Below are 15,983 nucleotides of genomic sequence, written 5' to 3' on the forward strand. Positions count from 1 at the left end.
TCGAACACCACCATGTCAATTAAACCATGGCACTAAGTGCCATGGCCAGCCTTTCCTTAAGCACCTTCAGGGTCGTTTACTCCACCACCTCCCTGGGCAGTCCGTTCCAATATCTAATCACCCTTTTTTGTGAATGAATTCCTTCTAATGTCCAATCTGAACCTTCCCTGGCGCAGCTTGGGGCTGTGTCCTCTTGTCCTTTCACTAACAGCCTGGGAGAAGAGGCCGACTCCCACCTGGCTACAGCCTCCTTTCAGAGAGTTGTAGAGAGTGATAAGGTCTCCTCTGAGCCTCCTCTTCTCCTGGCTACCTGAGAGGAGGTTGTAGCCAGGTGGGGGTCGGTCTCTTCTCCCAGGCAATCAGCAGCAGGACAAGAGGGTGCGGGCTTAAGCTCTGCCAGGGGAGGTTTAGGTTGGATATCAGAAAGAAGTTCTTTACAGAGAGAGTGATCAGGCATTGGAATAGCCTGCCCGGAGAGGTGGTGGATTCACCGTCCCTGGAGGTTTTTAAGATGAGGCTGGATGTGGCACTGAGTGCCATGATCTAGAAATCACAGTGGGGTTGGATCAAGGGTTGGACTTGATGATCTCGGAGGTCTTTTCCAACCCAGTTAATTCTGTGATTCTATGATTTGCATTGGGTATTCGAGCAGACATTTTAGAAGAGTGTTGAGCAGCCTGGGCAGGGGCAGTGTGAAGGAGGAGGAGGAGGGCGCTGCTGTGACCATGGCCACTCACCATGGGATGTGAGGAGCCAGGGCTCTCCCTGTACTACCTGCTGCTGGCTGTGCAGTGAGTGTGTGGTGAGCTCCCTCCAACACAGGCCCACAGGCCTTGCCAGCATCCATCTTGCCCTCTCTTTAAATAAAAAACTATGATGGTGAAAACCAGCTCTATCACATCATGTTTCAGCTATCAGCTTTGTCAAGAAATAAAAATTTATTTACAGGATCTGTCTCTTAGCCTCAGGAGTAAAATATTCATCACTCTCCAGCAGTAATAGTCGGCAATGAGACATCATTTCATCCTGCAGTGCTGTTTCCAGTTACTTATAGCCTTCTCAGAAGTGACCTTTGGGGCTGAATGTCTCATGCATGTGTCAGCTCAGAAGTGATTATGAGAAGCCTAATAAAAATCAATTTGGGTGTTCTTAAGTTATCTTAATGTGGAAAAAATTGTGTTTTTTCCCAGCTAAATCATTTTTCAAATGCCTGTTTTATGCTCAGTTACAAAATTATTTTCTTTTAACCTTCCGACTTTACAAAAAGTGCCACAATGAATGACATTTTTCTCTTTATTTGTGGAAATTTGATTTTGAAATAACTGTCAAAAATGTTTTAATATATCCTGCGCAGGGCATCATTTTGTTTTGATGGTTTTTTCTACCTCTTGTTCTAGTGTTCATTGAAATAGCTCCTTGTTCTGTACACATCATTAGTCAAACTAGTAGTTATACCTGAGCTTAATCCCTTCTTTGCAGGCTGCACCAAGTGATTCCCATGCTGTCAGATTGGATTCAAAATTTACTGTGTTTACTATATGTTTGCTATTATACATCCAAATAGCTATTTTATGGCTTTGCCGAGCTACCTGTATTGTCATGTATTGTTAGGAAACACGTAGAACAGTGCCATGAATCAGGCCTTTGAGGCCTAAGAGCACTCCAGTAAACTCGTCTGTAAATGAGTGTTACACTGCAGACAAATACCTATACAAATTTGTACCCATAAAGTTTTAAGTTACTTCAATATATCTTGTTTTAAACAAATAGCTTAATTGAATAGACAGTTTTGTTTGTTTGTTTAACAAACCATATGGGCAATTTGTTCCCTACTCCAATGCCTACAAAGGTCTTTGGCAGTTCACCAGTCCTAATCTTGGGATCCTCAGCCTGTGAGTGGGAGTGCAGAGGGGACATGGAAAGGCTGAAGAACACTTCTGTGGGACTCGAATCACTTCATGCCTTTCTCACTATGTATGAGAAAAACAAATTGAATACGGTGGGTCTGTAGGTGTGAGTCTATGAGCCAAGTGTTTCTCCCCTTTGATGCAGCCACTGATTAATTGATAAATCTCTAAATCTGCGTTCTTGATAACAGAAGTCCTAAAACTGCCCATCAGTTTTAGGAAGCAGCATTAAGATCACTTTAAAAACTTAGGATTTCTTTTTTAATTTGTTTCATACTAAATTATACTACATAGAAGTTCTCATGCATATTTCTCTCAGCCAAGAAGAAAACCTTTGTTCTTTATAAATTTCCACTTCAGCAATTTTGAAACTTTTTCCTTTATCCCAGCTATCAACTTTTCATTACATTTTAGTATTTATGATACAGGGGGATTATTGCATTCTGCTCTCAGCCAGTTATCACCAGCTTAGGGACTAATGTTCCAAACCATTAGGAACTTTGTCTATCACACTCTATCAGCAAGTGAACTGAAGGAGGTGAAGAGGCTGCTGAAAGAATTGACAAAACAAGAAAGCTGTCAAAGCCATGCCCAAAGTGCATGGCTTTGGGGCGATGACTGCAGAGTTTTTCTTAATTATTTTTCAAGTATCTCTGCTCTTTCATGCCCCTTAAAGAAGAGAACTGAAACTAATTCACTGAGGTATTTTTACATGGCAAGTGGCATTAGAACTATTTGTGGCAAAATATCAACTCTGCTGAGTTAACCTAAGCACTGATAGCAACACTGAGATCCTGTGGCACCCTTTGCATGTACCACATCAGCAGCCTGTCACCATGTCTTGGTGTCAGCCACCTCTTTATTCAATAGTACAGGCTCAGAGCCTTTCTCTGTGTTTTGGAGTGTTGTTGCTTACTTCCTTCAGCTGCAGATACCTGTTTGTGTATGCCAGATTTTTCAGTAATCAAGTCACATTAATTCTCTTGATGGATTAATCTAATTCATTGTCAGGAGCTCTCTTCTTCGTGAGAAAAGCGTTCACTCTTGCACTGACTTGCTAAGTGCCATAAATGCAGACAGAAGGGCAACCCATTATTAATATAACGACCTAGCTTAATTAGTTCAATGGAGCTGAGGGAACATTAGCTCTAGTTGTTGAGGTCTTGCAGAACATGTATAAAATAGATTGAAGTGCACAGACTCATATTTGTCTAATTCCACAAAAAGCTTCCTGCATATCCATTTACTAATCAGTTCTAAACTACAGAGAAGAGCTGCTTCCTTTGTAAAAAATGGTCATTCGTTTTCCTTTGTAAAATAGCAGCATTAGGGTACCTTGCCATTAGACGGAAGGAAATTTTTTATTTTATTCTTTTATTGAACTACTTTAGGTTCTGAATTGCAAGTTTTCATGTCTGTGTGGTTTTGAAACATGTACATTTGTATATTCAGCAGTGCATACTAAAAGTTTCTGAGACACTAGCACTTATGTTACTGCTTTATATATTGAAATACTCTATATTTAAGCACGTTTAAAATTGGGCAATGCAGAGTTATTAATGTTTCTGTCACAATTCTGAAATGTTCCTTACCATTTCATGGGAAACTTCCATTTGAGGAAAAGAACAGAGTGAAAATCCCTCACTAGTGCAATGCTAGCTGTAAATGTCAGATACTTAGTGAAATCATTGTAACAGAAAAGGGAAATGAGCTATTTTATTGCATGTAGAAGATAACACCCAATGAGCACTCTGGGTGGGATTGTTTTGCTGTATTCATAACTTTGACCTGATTCCAAAGTCAAGGTTTTGAAAAACTGTTCTAAAATTTCAGAATTTCAGAATATTGCCTTTTGATTTTTATCATATAGCTAGTGTGGGAAAAGAGGCATTTGCCACTTGGTATTCCTTATAACTTAAGGGAAAGGAAACCTGGTTTGTGTCTCCTGTCAGTCAATGTCATATTGGGTTTAATCAGTCTACTCTTCTCAAAAATTTTTTTTTGAAAAATCATTTGTTAATTAATTATCAAAGTACTTTTGTGAAAGTATTTTCTGGAAATACAGAAGGCTCTTTGGGCTTGGAATGAATATTTTTTTTTCTAGGTTTGTGTAGCACTTAACCCCAACATTCTAGAACTAGATGCTGTAATAGTATTTCTCCAGACAGGAAAAAGGAAGTAAACAGAATGTCAGAGAAGATCCTAAACCCTGTTGTAGATCTCAGTTCTAGTTCCACGTCTATTTCCTTCAAATCCATTGGAGTTTAAAATATAGAAAATTCTATATGCTGTAAGTTGAATAAAGAGTGAGGAAGACAGAAGGGGACTACATTATCTCCTTACACACATACACACTCAGTCTTCAGAAGTCTTTCATTAAGTGTGCACTGTAAGCCTTAATGCTCACATTGGCTGCCAGTTTTATACAGCCATTTCCACAAAAACACAAAGGGCATCACAACACTGACTACTTAATTTTTAGAGGGGCAGAACGCCCAGAAAGGTGTTGCAGCAACCTTTTCTCATGCCTTCAAGCCTCTGCCCTATATGATCGGGCAAATCGTTGTCTAGAAACACTGAGCTATCATTGCAGCTGGCAGTGCACATTCCAGCCAGCTGGTTGGAACCTCAGGCTCTTGCTGATAAATGTAATTTTCTTATAAACAGTTCAAATAAGGGTGAGACTTCATCTGTGCCCCTGAGATAGGTATACCAGGCATAAGGGCTATTTCTTAATTCCCACAAATTATTCAGCAGACTACAACATGAATGAGGGAGAGACATCATGGCATTCCTGTTCCTCCTTGGCTGTACATGAAAGAAATTAGTTTACCTAAAACAAAATAGTTGAATATGTGTATCTTCATGTAATCCACAGGACAAAAGTCCAAACTATTACTTCTGGCAAGCTGTTGGATTGTATGAAAATATTATCTGTTTACTCTTTTTTAGCAATTTCTCCTTTTTATAATCACCTTTTAGGCCCAACACCTATGCTAGATTTTGGAATATTTATGATGTTTACCACTGGAAGTGAAACTGCTCAATCAGATCACAGCTAAAGGTTAGGAATAAAGCCTTCTCTAATGCTTTCAAAAACAGGAAAAAAATAGGCAGTCCACTAAGAGAATGAGCCTTTCAGCATGAAAAGCTCTTTTCCAAATCGGTATTTAAACATATTATATTCCAACTACTTAATTCCAAACTTTGCTACAGAATAGTGCAAATAGCTGATTTTCATTGCAACAGAAGCTTTGAGCTCTAAACTGCCTTCAGTAATACACAAAGGTTCTGGAGGGGTCCACTACTGAAACTCAGTGGATGGCACACAGAAGTAAAAAACAGATACACTAGTACTTAATCCCTAAATTCATCTTTCAGTTATAGAAGGAATTTTTATTGGTTTGTGAACCCTGTGAGGAAGGTAGGGGCAGAAAGCTTTATATTCCACCAATGCAAGGAGTCAAGGCTGGGACATCATCAGAATCAGCTGTGAAAAATCTAGTGTTCAGTGGGGAAATGGTCGAACTGTGATACATCATACAAAGTGGGGGCCTCACCACAGGTACGAAGTTCCCCAAGCAATCATTCATTTTCTGTTGGAACTGGTGATTATTTTTTAATACTCTGAGTTGAATCCAGGGCTATCAGATATCTCAGCCATGTACCAGAGCAATTTACCACCCCTAGGGATGAGTGTTTGAGAATCACAAATTAATTTTATAGAAAATAGGACATGAGGGTGCTCTGCTCACTTAATATGACAGCACTTCTGTAGACACAGAAGCACCCAAGAAAGCTTTCTGAATAAAGTATTTCTAATCCCCAGGGCAGGGCAGAGATTTTGTGCATGGCTGTCTTGGATTGCAGCAATGCAATCTAAATTCTGTTCAAGTCCCTCATGTTTAGGTGGCTGCACCTACTCTATCTTGCATGTAATAACTGTCATTTGGGATCAAGGCAGAGTCCAAACTGCAACTGATCTGTGTGTAAGGGTCTGATTAAATATCAGCCCTACTCTAGGTAATTACATGCTGTTTTGGATCTTACCCCCCAAATAATGACTTTTAATTCATTAAGAAACTACCAAGAAATTTATCCTCATGATTGTAAAGAAAACACAGGAACCTCAAAGGGTACAACCAGAGTAAAAGGTGCAATAGTGGTACAGAACTTTTTAGTAATCAGAGTTCCTTGATTTTTTTAAGTTACATTTGATAGTTCACAGAGTATTTTTCATGTCAGTATTTGTTTTAATAAATGGAATAAAGATCTGGAAGAAAAGCTTATATAAAGCAAAATGAGAAAAGAAAAGCAAGGTAGTAGAAAGTCTCGAATCCACAAAAGACTTGCCGAAAGACAGCATTTGCTAACTGCTGAAATCTAGCAAAAGGCAACTTGGCCTACTGAAACATGTTAATAACTCTTTGATTTGCCAACCCTGACTTGCAAAAAAATCTATTCAGTGCTCCAGAATGCAGAAGCCTACCTCTGATATCCTCAAAAAGGGGAAAATCCTGTCTTCTACTAGCTATCACTTTGTCTTAAAGTTATTTCCATGGCTTGAGTCTGACTGTGAGCCCAGAAAAAACAGATATCAAACACCACATCAAGCACAGACTCAGCAGCAGCTGCCTCTCATTGGCAATCAAGATATAACAGATGTAAAGCCAGTAAGGTGGGAGTAGATGAATACACAGGTAGGAGAGAAAAACAAGGGGAATTCATGTGAAAATAGCAGAGGTGAGGCTGGAGACACTCCAGAGGGTATGAGAGAAACAGACACCAAGCCAGATTCTCAGTTTTCCTGAAGTAATGAGACCCCGTGATGTGAAAACCTGACTCCACTGAAGTCAGTGAGAACTTTGTCAGGACTACACTGGTGTTGGGATGACATCTCCCGAAGGACTGAACTGAGCTCATACCTTGCTATCTGCTTGATGAGACCTCTGGGCTCGTACAAAGTACCTTCACATTATTTCCCTTAAAAATAAACCACACAACAATAAAATCTTGCAACTTATTTTTTTACTATGACAACTCTAGACAGTTTATTCTGTTTATTATACTGTAAGCATACCCCACAGATATTGTACCTTATGCATTTTAAAATAACATAAATTACATGACTAGGACAATTAAGACCTAAACAAGATTATCTTCTTATGTACTGGATTGTAAAGAAAACCTGTCATAGGGATGAATCTCTAAATTTATGGCAAGTAAAGTTCAGATCTGGTTCTGGCTGGTTCTAGTGAAATAAGAGAAATGTGGAGGGTTCATCTTGGCTCTGTTGGGTTTAGAAACCATGGGCTGTGTTTTAGCATTTTTGTGCTGATCCTGAGGGACACTCAGCATTGCAGCAAGTTCACCATGTAACCTCCTGCCAGGATTCTCTCTTCAGTCAAACTTGACCAGAGTTTCAGTCTTTCACTTGATTGGGACCTTACAGGCCATGCTTTGAGCTATCAAGCTATGAAAGAAAAGGTGGAAAAAAACCAAGTCCAAGAAAACCATACTTTTTATGTACTAGTTAAGTGGAGATTTCAGATGGCAGAAAAGACTGAGGACCCTTTCTAGATCATTTGTTTATCTCAGAGGGCAGGAAAGGATGCAATACATTCTTTGGTCAGCTCTTCCAAAGGATGACTAAGTGGCTGTCATAGGCAGGACATTGCAAACATTTAGTAATACTATCCTATCACTTCTGTTTGAGCAGTCCAGCAAGGACAACAATATGTAGCAGATAAGTTATGAAATGATGAGGGAGAAATATTTACAGATTAAAAAGACTGACATTTGTATTTCTAGAGAAAACATAGACAACAGCAAAAATCTCTTCATTTTGGTTTTGTACAACCCAAGTGCTTGTGGCACAGACTTCGCGTTTTGAAGTTGAGTTCTGGTCTTAAAGACACACCAGTCTATATTTTCTTCCTCCATTCGTGATCTCTAACTCCCTTATGGAAAAACTTCCGCGGAATTCCCAGATTTTTGGGGGCTTTTTTTTGAGATTCTTTAGAGTACCAACTCAAGAGAGCCGCGAATTCCCTCATAACGCCGTGAACCGAAGGAGAAATGATAGCGCCCTCTGCTGTCTTTTTAGGTTATTACCTTAAAGATTTCTGCGTTAATGTCACTTGTTTTATCTTGCCTGGAAAAACAGCTGACAGAATCTTTGGGTCATATTTTTATTTCATGTTAGGAAGACTGTGACGTCCTTGTGTTTCATTTCTATTTTACTCTTTTGTAAATTACTGTTATGCTCTGCAATTGAGTTTAGTTTGTCTTTTGAGATCTAGAAAAGAACTGAAATTTTAAATCTATGTCTTCTACTTGTGTAAGGTAACAACCTTTCAAAATATACCCTTTCTTTCAATAAACATGTTTTTTATCACATGTACACTGAATTTCAGCATATGTTTTCTAAATCCCACTGTCTGATGGAGAGCCAGACAAGGTTAGTCTTCATTCTATAATTCATACAGCTAGCATGGGAAAGCTGCACAATGCCAGTTGAGATTACATCTCCCTTTTCCCTGCTGCAGACTCAGGTGATTCTGACACTGAGCTCCCATGGACATAGTTGTGGAATGACTACAGAAGCCTGAAGCTATTTCCTTCCAGAATTAGGGGCTGAAGTACAATTTCGATTATATTAGCTGAATATATAATTCCTAATGTCTCTAATTCCTGCTTCCCTTCTGTGATGGACATATGTTTGTGGTTCTGGGTTATATAAGTTCTAAAATAAATGTAAAATCACAGAGACTGTCTTTATGTATTTATAGAAGTGGACTGACTTGCTATAGACCTGATCTGATAGATCTCAAGTTGCTTTTAATTCCCTCACCTGCATGAACAGAGTGAAATATATTGGATTTATAATATTGTGATTTACACAAAAGTATCTGTGTCTCCAGAACATAGGATACTGAAAATGGAGCTCTGGACCAATATCAAGAAAATCCTTTACTTTAGAAACTTCATGTGAGGTATTCAGCCAAAAATGAAACAAGTCTTACTGTATATGTCTGTCTTATTAACTGGATTTCAGAGTTCAATTTCAGGTTTTCCAACTACTGCTATTTCTTTCGAGAGGAAATCTAGTATTCTGGCCTCTTTCTTTCTTTTTTTAAATGTTCAATATCAACATTTAAAATTGAAATGCTAGGAAAGATTCTTCTGTATTCCTTAAAAGGAGCTGTTCTGCTGGCAGTGATTTTAAAACATTGTGTATTAGTACTCATTCATGTTCTTGAACAAAAGTGATTTTCAGGAGAGAAATGCAAAGTAAATACCAGTAGTGTACATGAAATAATAGACTTTTTACTAACAGGGAAAAAACACATAATTATCCCAGCACTGCTTTTGCTTCATGTCATTGCCCAGATATGTTAGCATGCAGTAAAACAACAAAACCAATGGGAAACCAATAGAACAGAACTGACTATGCTCTCACTGGGCATCAGCTGGTACAAAAATATCACTAGTACTGCATACCGTGCATTAGCAAGCATATGGCCCAGTTGTCCTCATGGAAGGTTCTGGTCCGTACTAAGTCTCATATGGTTGGTTCAATTCAATGTCTATGTTTATTTATGGGAAAAATTCCTAGGAGATTGAACAAAGTGGCATCTGCTCTATGGTTGTATTAACTATACATCATTACCTACAAGCTATATAGCCAAAAGAACTTGTGCTGTATGTCCAGACCTATTACAATTTGGGTTTCTCTTTGGTTGCCCGTATCTTGGAAGCCTCACTTCACAAGTGAGTTGATTCCCTTTCCTGTTAACATATGTTTTCTTATTCTCCAGTCTTTGCTGATTACAGAAAAATGAAATCCATGTTTGCCTGTTACAGCCCTTGGTCCTCCCATCCCCTCCTCAGCATCTAGCAGGGCCATAAGGCTTCCAAGGCCAGTTCCACCTAACAATGCTTAGGTACTTATAACTTTCTGCACTTACCATTTTTGTGAGTACCTGCAGTCTAAAACAAAATATTCTCTCTGCTTGATAGGTGGTAATCTCTTTAGGCCAAAGCCACCATTCTCAGCATATAAATCAATTCTCTTGACATAGAATTCTATGACCTTCGAAAAAGTTGCTGTGGTGTTTTGCTGTTGCTGACAGACATCTCTTGCTGTGAGACACTCAAATCATTGTCCAGGACATTCAGCAAAGGCTCCTTGATCTCTTGATGAAACCCATTACAGTGTGAGAAGACTGCTGTGGTCTTCTTCAGTATAAACAGTGCAGGGGACACCGTGGGAATCTCAGTCAGTTTTACAGCACGTATCATTCCAAAGAAGGGAAGCAATAGTAAGCATCTGCCACCTAGGAGCACCAAATGAAGGAGCTGTAGCACCATGGCAGACAGATCTCAGATAAGAGCATGGCATAGCTCTGTCTTGGCCTGTTTAAACTGTGCCATGGACTGAGTAACAGCAGCAGGGTCAGAGCCCAGGAAAAGCAAATCGAAATCAGTCGAAATTTCTGTACACGGTTCTCCACGTTCTTCCCCTGTTACTGACATCGAGCTCTCTACAAGTCTATTTTTTCACACTTGTTTATGTCCACTAGGTGGTAGCAAAAAGGCGTTGTTGGGAAAGGAAGGGTTTGCAGGGCTCTTCTCTGCCCGGGTGGCTGCATCCTTCTCCCCAAATATCTGCAGGACAGACCTGGAGTCAGGCTGCTGCTGGGGGTAGGCAGGCGGGGAAAATCTCTGAGGAGCTTGAGCTGTATGGATCCTAAACTATGAGCTCGCTAAAGAGTAAATGCTTCTCAAACTTGGGGAAGATGTAAGGTAGGCAAGTTGCCGCAAATGTTTTGCTTTTTTTGGAACCACAAAACAGTAAGTAGGAAATTCTTGGGAATTTTCTCCTTGAAAGCACATACAAAACCTGCAAAGAAATGTTCTGGTGTATTGTTGTTCCCCCACACCCGTTGTCACATGCAGGGAGGTTTCCATGTTCCACTCATTTCATGATGATATGCTACATATAATAAGGCCATCCCTGAGTAAAGCGCTAGAGGTCAAGGAGGGGAACAAGGCAAAGTAGATCATGTCATGCTGGTGATATTATTGCTTAATTTAAAATTACCTACAATTAATAAATTAACTAAATTATTTGTTTGGATGAAGATTCAGGTGGAAGCCTGAAGACACAAACATGGATCTCCTGCTCCACATCTGTAACTTGGCTAGCACTAGAGCTTCACAAAAATACATGAAGCATCTGATCTTGTAGAAGTTTTCCTTTTCCACATAGGGACAAACTGAATATTTTTTAAATGGAAGATGACATTATTTTTGGTGAAAAAAAAAGACCAGAAGAAATTCCTCGAAATTATTAGAGCACTTACATGGGAAAGGAAAGAAAATAAACCAAGAAAAATCTCTCATTCAAATCCCAGCCCTACTTGACTCAAGGCAAGCCTTGATTTCAATGGGCAGCTTTACCAGAGACTGTGACCTCTAGGTCACCTCATGGGACACAGTGATGCAGTCTGTGTCTACCCAGCCTCTGCTTCTTTGCAGGTCTCTCCCAGCATGTTAATCTGAATTACCACACTACAGGAAACATCCTCTGCTGAAACATTCTTGCAATACATTTGGCCTAAAAAAGCATCTTTTATTTGGAAAATTGCTCCAGGAACTCCTGACCATCTTTGTTCAGTGAAGCAGGAGGGCCATGATTTCAGAGTAAAAAAGGCAAGCTCAGCAAACTGCCCGACCTCCTGTGCACATACAACTTCCCAGCTACTGCTGGAGCCTAATAGAAAGGGTGACAGTATGACTGTGTAGTCATTTGGTACCAACCGAGTAGTACTGGGAAAGATGGAGTTTGTTTCTCTTCTTCAGCTCCTCGGTGTTTAAGCTGCAACAGTTCAGATTTCTTTGGAGAAATCCTCACCAGACTGCAGTGTAGCTGAGGGCGTATTGTGCTGCAAGAGAAAAGCAGAGCAAGGAAAAAAAAAAAAAAAAGAAACAGAACAAAACCAGCAACTGTTTATTAAAAGTGAATTGGTTCAAGAGCAAAAAATTCAGAAGATGTCTCATGTCAAACAGGATCAGTTATATTAGCTTTTCATTCCCACATTCCTGCAGGTTTGATGCAGAGGCAAGGTAATCAATAATGCACATATTTTCATGATCTTAACAACATCCTAGAAGAAATACTTTCACAGGGATAAACTATTCAGGAATTTCTTTGGTATAGTAATCGCAAGCTAGCCTTTCTTCAATGTCAGACAGTCCTGTACTTCTGGTTTTCTTTTTGTCACTGTTTTTTTTTAAGCAATATTGAAAACAGAACAAAACAAAAAAAAGTACCATGTTTTATTTGACCATTGCTTAACTTCGTATCCTTTTCACAAGACAAGTTTGCATTGGAACCCAGTCCCTGTGGCACTTCCATTTCCTCATATAAGTTGTTATCTGTCACAGATCCTGCATTTAAGTTATAACGCAGTCTTGCTCCATTTTTAGATTTCACTGTAAAAAGAATGCTTTAAATCAAGGTGAACACATTGCTGTTACTATGGTAGACTTCACAAAGGCTTTTCCTGATGTCAGATCTTCTCTAGCTTCTTGACAAATACCATTGCTTTTATAGATGATTTTTCCCACTAACAGGATATGTAGCCTTTCACCTCTAAGATGCTGTTTTGAATCCTGCCCTTCTCAATTGCCAAACAAATGTCAAAGAGCAGCACTTTAGATTGCAAGACTTGAGGGATCTTGATCTAATTTCCAGGGAAAATATATTCATAAAGCATAGAAGGAGTCCACTTGGCCTTGTTCACCAAAGAGTTAATAATCAGAACCTAAAGTTAGACCAGCTGTTATGAAATAAAGTGGACATTTTCAGTAAGTCATGCAATTAAGTATCTTACAGATTCAGCAGACTTCAGGGTCGGAAAGAGGATATCCAGTGACCAGAATCTCATGCTGTACATGTGCAAACTAATGGAAGCTTTAATACCTTCACCTCCTGCCAGCAAGAAGGGTGTAGTGGCTGCAGCATCCCCTGCTCATTTAATGACTGTTTGCCTCTGTGCTGATACCTAACAGTGCTTTCTCCAAACTAGGGTTGGCATACAAGTAGAAAAAAAACAAGTTCCCTTTTTGCATGCCCAAACCTTGCCTTTCCCGTGATTAAATGAAGTATTCTGTTATCATGTTCTTCATGGATGATGGTCCAGGAGCAGCAGTAGCAATAAACTGTCTTGGCCTGTGCAATTTCATTAGCCTTGTTCTTTTGTGACTATGAGCTTTGCAACCTCAAGTGCCACCTTATTTTTAGCCATCAGATACATGAGTTAGCCATGCCAAGTTTTATTTATAAATGCAGTAAAAGCCCTAGAGCTTTTGGGTAAGCACAGGATCTGGACAAATGGGGACGCTGGGTCTGAGCATAAAATTTAGCATTTTTCGAGCACACTGTGCTGCATTAGTAAGAGCAAGTAAATATCTTAAACAAAAGAGAGGCCATAAGGAGAACAAGCAGGAGCAGGGCTAAATTTAAATTAAAATTAAATCCAAGTGCTTTACACACACACACACACACACACACACACTCACACACACTCACATAAAATCAAATAAAACAAAACCAAAGCAAAACAAAACAACAAATAAACCCCACCAAAACTCACACATACCCTGCATGATGCATGGAGACAGGTAAGAAAGGGCTGCCCTGACCAATATAGTGGGACAATACAGATATTGCAGTTGGCTCTTGCCAGTCCTCCTGCTGCTGCTTCCCATCTTTGCCTTTTTGGGGGAGTAAGGGAAGATGCCGGCTGCCCTGGGGCCCCTCTGCCGAGCCTCTGTACTCTTCTGTCAGTTGCAGTGGGCAGATGTGGGATTCAGGAATCTTCAATTTTTTGATCTACAAAATGGCCTGTTTGGTTCTGGCGGGTTTCTCCCTTTTCTTCCTGCTGCATGCTGAGGTGAAGTCTGTTTCCCAGCACTATCTAGCACATCCATGAACAACTTCCCCTTGGCTAAAGCAGTCTCTAACAGACCTTTTGTTCCTGACATAATTATAAACGTCCTACTTTGACTTCACAGTCTTCAACCCTTTTTTGTCACATCTTTTGTTGCCTTCCTGACATTTCTGGTTTTGTTGACCTTTTTTCCAGCATTTTGCTATTTCTTTGGCTGTGTGATATTGTGTTGATCCTGCTGATTTATATTTTTTACTGTTTCTTTATCTACTCCACATCCCATCCTTGAGATAACTGACCATTTTTTTCTCATCAGGTACTTCTGACTTGGTAATAAATTTCTTGAAGTCCCTAACAGTTACTTTTCTTTCCCACTCCAAGCCTATGCAATTCTGTTCAATATTTAGTGAAATCCATAGCCCACCCTCGAAAGGTCAATGAAAGTCATGTTTGTGCATATTGGGACAGAATTTGGCAACAAAAGCTTAAGTTTTTCCATGTGTAATTTTGTAAAAACTTAAAAATAGAAACACAAAAAGAAGTGAAGGTGTTTCCCAATCCCCATTTCTAACTAGAACAGAGTTGTTTATTGCCTTAGTGATGCAGGTTTTGGCTAGTATCTGTTATCCCAAAAGCTCCAGATTAGTTTGTCTGAGAGGATTAGAACATGTGAGGTCAGTGAGTGTTTTTTGGGGGGCTCTCAGGGCCCTGACTTTGAGCATTCACCTACAAACCTGAGCTTGGTTGTTTTTCAAATATTTGGAAGGCAAGTGGAATAGTATGCATTTGACTGGATACCTGCATATAATCATTCAGTAATTTTGCTATATCAGAGAGCTGGATCAAGAGCTTCAGTCCCTGGTTCTGCCTTCTAGCAACAGCTTGCTGTGGGATACTGGAAACACAAAAGGTTGCTACATTAACACAAAGATCTGGAATTAAAAGATTCTATAAAAGGGCATAGAAGATTATTTAGTACTCTGTTATCCTAAGTGATACTGGGCTAAGTGTAGGGAATTAATTTAGTACAAAATATGAGCCTGAATGTCCTCAGTAGACAAGAGGACATTCCTTGAAGAGGGACAAATAAGTCTTGAAATTCATCTGGAGGTGAAGTTATTTGATTTTCTTTATTTTTATTTATTACTGCATTAGATAAATTCTCCATTCGAAACAACATAACATTCATGTTTTGCTCTTTACTCTAAAACAAACAAGTAGTGTCTTGCCTGAGTTGTTTAGGAAGTTGAATTTTATGTCCTAGTTATGAGCACAATACCAGCTTCATCATTTTAAGGCCTGATTGCCATTTTATGTAACTAAGCACCAGTTAGAGCAAGTGTTCAAGGTCAAGAGGATAGATAAATAAACCTTGTTTGTTGGAAAATGTTATAAAATCAACATCATGAACCTCGGGCTGCTGTTTCTTACTCCATTTCTGGTGACTGCACCTGAAGGCAAACCTTTGTTTTTATACTCTGAGCCCTGGGAAAGAAATTTTGCAACATTTTTTTATTTTATTTTATTTTACCTGCAGATGTAGTTTACTGAGGTCACATAGTAACTTTTTCCTCAAGGCTCTGCACAGGAGTTTGTATTCCTCTTTGTACAACACCAACAAACAGCTGTTTGCTCGCAGCCAAAGGTTAAGCTTCTCAAATAAAAGATTTCATGTTTTGTTCACCTTATTTATCTATTTTTACAATTTGTCTATTTAAAATTTTCAGTATTGAAACAAAAAAATATATTGAAACAAACAGAAAAATTAAAATTGGCCTAAGGATACAGCCACAGCAACGTCTGTAGGTACAGCCTACAAGGGAACTGTCTTGCCTCCAGACAAGAGAAACACAAAAGAGTTTATACTCGCCAGGGCATGCATATACACTGATGTTTCTTCCTATCCAATTTTTAGTAAATATTTTTAACAAATCGTCCCACTGAAGAAGAATACAGATTCATTTAAAGCAACGCACAGTGCTTGTTTCTGGTTGTAACATGTATATAATATTTTAAAAGAATTATCATAAATTAATAGGCTTTGCAAGGCCATGATGATACTTTTTTTCACATTACCTGATAACAAATTAGTAGGCTGTGTTTGCAATTATTGCCT

This window comes from Empidonax traillii, unplaced genomic scaffold, assembly GCF_003031625.1.
Source record: "Empidonax traillii isolate 1590-97213 ecotype Southwest subspecies unplaced genomic scaffold, ASM303162v1 scaffold1240:size150306, whole genome shotgun sequence".
Classification (NCBI taxonomy): domain Eukaryota; kingdom Metazoa; phylum Chordata; class Aves; order Passeriformes; family Tyrannidae; genus Empidonax; species Empidonax traillii.